This window comes from Streptopelia decaocto (genome assembly GCF_964273445.1).
Source record: "Streptopelia decaocto genome assembly, chromosome: 2".
NCBI classification, from domain to species: Eukaryota; Metazoa; Chordata; class Aves; order Columbiformes; family Columbidae; genus Streptopelia; species Streptopelia decaocto.
In genome coordinates, this window is record NC_138655.1 from 151,303,761 (window position 1) to 151,309,760 (window position 6,000).

The window sequence follows — 6,000 nt, forward strand, 5'->3', positions numbered from 1 at the left end:
TGGTGTGTAAACCTAGAACGAGTGTGGTAAGAAAGTCTGGGCCTGGCTCTGATCATGTTGGAGGACTGTCCTGGTGTGAGGATGGTGGTGTATAACAATGGTGCCAACCAAAAGCAGACCAAGCTGAAATATGCACACTGTGGGCTCTCAAACGACCAGGACCTGGAGTGAAGCAGGGAGTGACAGATAGTACCTGTTAGACAGACAGAGTGAACAACTCTGTGCCTACCCATAATCTATGTCCTTTTTTGCTGCACTAAGGGATTTTCCTGCTGAGATGATACTGGATGCTTCTGGATGTTTCTGATACTTGAAAATAAAAGGCGGCATGAATATGACATATCAGTATGGATTAATGAAACCCGTCCCAGGCACTGTCTTGCCAGCAGGCGGCATTTTGCCCTCTTATTTAGACTCAGCATTATTATGATTGATTGCAATCATTTCACTCGAAGTGTGGAATCAAATTTTGTATGAGTAAAGGTGTCACAATAATACCCTACAACAATAGACTTGGATCTAGTGAAACAAATAGAAAGCTTCCTTCTACTGCCATCCAAGCAGGAAAGAAAAGTCATTTAAAATCATCTTATGTAGAAAGAAGAAGAATAAATGAAACAATGAAATCCAGCTCACATGCACCCTATTGAAATCAATGGCCTGGAGTTTAAAAGTCACTTAACTGGACTTAGTGTCTTCAAACTTCTTTTAAATCACTGATTTCTCACAGCAAATGTATTCTGCGAACCACTAACAGGAAAGATCACCTGTTTAATAGTGATTTAATGCTACAGAGGCAGTCACTGGACTGTCTGAGCTGAAGGGCAATCCGTCACAGAGGGCAGAGTGTTTTGTGCTGGGGACCATTTCTCCTCATGTCTTCAGCCATCCTGAGGAAGGCACGTCACTTCCCTCAGCACATCATCAGGTCAGAAGAGCAAGCGAAATCAGAGACTGGTTGTGAGTCAGCTTTGGTTATTAACAACATTCCAGCTGTGCTGCTTGTTTTGATACAAGGTAAATGATGGGCCTTTTAAAGACACAAATACGTTTTGCACATGCAGCAACAAAAGACTAAAAAGAGTGTATGTCTCTTCTTTCACTAACATGAATTAAGACTGATTCACATGCATATGAACAGGATCATGACAGATCAAACCAGGCTACATAATACTTTGCATGAAGTAACCTTTTTTCCCACCTCTCCAGTTACTGAAATAAACTGCTGTGTGTCAAACTGAATGCCATTGCCTGGACATAGAACATCATAAGCAATTATTCAGTAATGAAACCCTCCCTACCTAATTTGATGATGACACATGAATAACGGCACTACAGAGCTGAAAAAAACCTGAATGATTTCATGCACTGTAGTTATGGCTCCTTGTAAATTCCTGCTGTGGGGATCCTCTCTGGAGCTTTGCACAGTCCCTTCCCTCCCTGCATTTTAGGGAGTTAACCTTGCATTCCTTAGAAGAGGAAATACAAGAGGAGGTGAATTAAATCGTGAGATAATTTTAAAAATAGATATACTTGCAATTATGCTCACTGAGACAGTCACAGAGACGCTGCATTAACAGTAATAGACTCACCTTAAATGGCACATGCAGTTACCACTAATGTACATGTTTCGAATGCTCCATAGTACGAGACAGGGATTAGCTTAATTGGTGATAAGAGAAACTGTAGAAATCTCCGTAGTTTGCGTGCAAGTCTCTGAAGTATTAATGAACCAGTTGGTTAAAATCAGGTAGAATGTGAATCTTCATACAGGCTAAACTATACTTTTGGGAATTTGGTGGATTATAATTGAGGCCAAAAGTCCACATTTTACACATTATTAGCATAATAATTCTCCTATGTATAAGAAACTGAAATGGGGTTCTTTGCCAGTGTTCTCTAGGGCACAAAAGGTGTATTCACTGTATACAATTCGTTAATATCAAGAATCTGTGTTTCTTTTGGATGATGACAGTGACAGTACATGAAAATCCAGGTAATAAAAATTTTGCATCTTACTTCCAATCCTGTTGAAAAACATTTTGAAAAACACAAACTGGGACTTTGTGACCTATTGACTCATGCCCAGAGATGTGCTGTGCCTGGCTCTGCTTTGTCTTGCTCTGCTTGGTGTAATACACCTTTGTATTATCTGACACTGCTGCTGAGGGAATTCAAATTGGAGCAAGATGTGGAGGAATGAATGGTGGACTGAGTTGGTGTAGTTCAACCCCAAATTAAGCAGAGACCAAATGAGTGATAATGAACTATATAGTATAGGAATAAAACGTTTACAAAAGAATTTTATAAGGCAAGGGGAAATGATTTTAAACTAAAAGAGGGTAGATTTACTCTAGGTATAATGAAGAATTTTTTAATGATGAGGGTGGTGAAACACTGGAACAAGTTGCCCAGAGTGACGTGTCCAGAGTGACGTGAAGTTAATTCTACTTCAGGAAGGTGACTGAATCCTAAAAGCTGTTGCTACTTCAAGGAACTATGCTTATTATATGAGAACCTAAACCATCATAACCTAACTTGGTGTATAAATGAAATTGCTGAGTTCCCCTTCCCCTCCCTTTTTAAAAAATTTTTTATTCATACTCCTAGTTTTCTTCTGGCAGGAAACTACAAAATCACAGGTCTTGACGTTGCTCAACTTTCTGGAGATGCATAATTACAATAAATATCCTTTTCTGTATTCTACCTATAGAGCCTGGCCTCATAGGAACCCTCAGAACACATTTCACAGTTTGATCTTCTGGAAAACATAAAATAATTTTGTGGCTATCTGTAGTCTTCCCTGAGGTGGGGTGTGATATGGAAGTCCACTACTTGATTTCTCTTTTAATCTGTTGGGTATCTGTAGCATACTCCTATATTGCAAAATAAAAAAGCTCAGGAAGCAATCATTGCTTCCAGGAGACAAGACCAAATGGCACAGAGTGACTATAACACTAAAGGATAATGCTCTCTGGAGCAGACTGGCCTATCCGTGCTATATGTCACTTAGCTTTGCTCTCCCTCAGCCTCATATGTTGGTCCTGAAATGCAATTATTGCTTTTGCACATTTTCAATTCAAAGTGTCTGAAACAATGGGGAGCTGTGTTGCAACCTTCCAGAATGGTGTTTTCTTAACATGATACTGAAAGAAGTTGTACACCCTGGGATATGACAGTACAATGCTGTAGGTGTTTGAGGATAGCATGCTGTTAGGGTAGCACTGAAAAATTGTGTAAAACAGAGAAAACCAAACTGGTAATGTCTTTTGCACAGACTTTTGCCTGAAGACAGACTCTGGGCAAGGGTGAGGGTGCGCATTTCAGCTCTGGGAGTTCTAACTTGGATGAACAATTAATTATTTAGGAGGCAATCCTCTGTACAAGAACTGTTGCAGAAATTCTTCAGAGGAGGATTTTGTGTCTGCTTACTGGTTTACCCTTGATTACAGTCTCTGTCTGGATCCCTTTACATATATATGTTTTAAATTTGAAATATTAATTTCTAAAGGAGTTGTACAAAACATCTGCAGTTATTCAACTCTTCTCTTTGCCAAGGTTTTTCAGTCACTTTTGTCAGAGAGGTGAGGTGACAGTGCTCAGCACCTTCATGAAAGAGCTCAGGATCTGCCTCCTCATCTGCCTTATGTTCCCTGGATGCTCATCACAGAGAACCAGACAATTTCTGCAATCTTTAGGTTCTTACTGGGTCTCACAGCCATTGAATAAGGCTGGCTATTCATAAACAAAATCACAGGCCCTGGAAAAACTCCCAGTGTAATCTCTTTCATTTAAACGAAATAGAAAAATATCACTAATGAGGTGCCAAATTAAGGCAGCAAGTGCTCATATACATTCCAGGCAGCTGATTATCTCTCATCAAGGTGGCTAAGTAATACAGTCTTCATAATGAACTAATGGATTTGCAGGTCCAGTTAACACAAAAGTTCAACCTCAGACAAGTTAAAGTTAATCAAGTACAAAAAGGATTAAATTAGTACATTTAAATTCAACTGACAGAGGCATTAGAGCTGTGCTGTATTCCCTTATTTTCTGCTTTGGTGTTAAGTGTTGGGGAGAGAATGGCAGTTGAAGTATCCCACTCTTTGGGGACTTCATGCTTCAGTTCCTTACCACCCATGCATATGGAGTCGCTAATGACAGAGCAGCTACCCATCAGGGAATGCAATTCCACATAGACATTTTCACCAAAATGGATTATTTCAGCCTCGTTGGTCACAGATTCTGTAGTTTTCCAGTGATTCATCTTACTATTAATAATGTCAGAGAATTTTAGGCCCTTGAATTAAATAATGATAAATAGGAGGCACTGAGCGAGCTCGGCAGAGGCAGTGCTGTTTATTTCAGTGTGAAGCTCTGTCAGGCCTGATAAATCGGATCCCTGAAATAGTTTATAAAGTACTGAATTGATGTGGTGGTGGGTGAGGGAGAGAATTAATGTTACGAAATAGGCCTGCAACCTAGATTTGATGAAAGCTGAGGAAAGCCTTTTATATAAATTCTGTGTCTGTGTAGGAAATGGTTGCAGCGAGAGGTGAAAGAGCTGCACAGGGAAATAATGTGCTTCTGTAATCTCCGTGGGCGACAGGTCAGGGAAAGAGGTGCTTTGTGGATGCGGGTGGTGCTGGAGCTCTGCGGTGCTACATGAGAGCTCTGCTGAGTGGAGAGCTGGTCACAGGCTGCTCATTTCTAACACCAAACACTGAGGACATGCTGCACAAAAGAAAAATGAAAGCCTGCTTAAAGATGTCGAAGAGGCTTTCAAGTTCCACATGGCTGCCTTTGCCAGGCTGCTGGGCACGAAGAGATCCTTGATGTTGCTTTGAGTAGTGCAGTTACTATTGCTAATCTCTCTGGCTGAATTAATAGTTTACTCTTCAGATCACTTCATAAAAATCTCCTGGAAAATGCATCCTAAAATCATCTTCCATCTAGTTCATAATTCTAGTCAGGTGCTTCAAATTGCAGCAGGCAGGATTGCTAAGAACAGTGGCCAGTAACATAAAGTAGTCTGACTTGGGAGGTAGCTCTGCTTTCAAGCAAAGCATACTGTGTGCATAAATGAGAATTTTGATCTGCTTGCTGATAGAATTGGACACAAAATTACTGTTCAGGTGAGTGGGACCTGGTGAAACCCAGATATTGCAAGTGATCAGTTATGCAGGTGCAATATTTCTGGACCACCAGACCAAGTTGAGGGGTGAGATGACAACAGTGTCGCTCTGGCTATTCCAGATGTGTTAACACACCAATGGACAAACACCTGACTTGTGTATTTTAATGGTTGCTAGGGACTTAATATTTTTCCCTAAATCTTTAAATAGGAAATTCCTTTCTGAGATCCTGATACATGATTGTCCTCAGATAGAGAGAAATTCCTGCAGTTGGAGTTCTTGATGATCACTCCCCATGTAAATCCAATCTACTATACTACTTTTCAGTTTCATATTCGCTTGTGATGACTTCCTAGAAGAAAGGAAAGGAGGAAAGGTTTTTTTTTTTTTTGGTGTTACTCCCTCACCATATGAGCATTTTTCTGACACTGTACCACATTATTAAAGGCCAAAGCAGTTGCTATTCATGTGGCTCAAAGACTTCAAACTAGCTGTTAACCACAGGATGAGGCTGTCAGATTGTGGCTGATAGTTTTAAAAATTCTGTACCTGCGTCTTCCTACATGGTAGTCAAGGGAGAGAAAGATGGTAGAGGATCATCACTCCTAAAAGTAAGTCCCAGGTCCCATCTCTAGTCCTTTATTTCCCTTTAAATGGGTCATTTTCATACAAGTGTTCACCGTGCATATTTAAGAAAGCCACAGCGTGGCCAAGATCTGAAAACAAAAGCCAGAGATATCTGAAGAGTAAACTCTTACATAGTTTGTTTAGCAGGAAATCTGATCAAGCTGACAGTGGGTTAAGATTTAAAGGGTAATACTTACATGCAATTGAAATGTATACAATCAGACCCTTAGAATGGTTA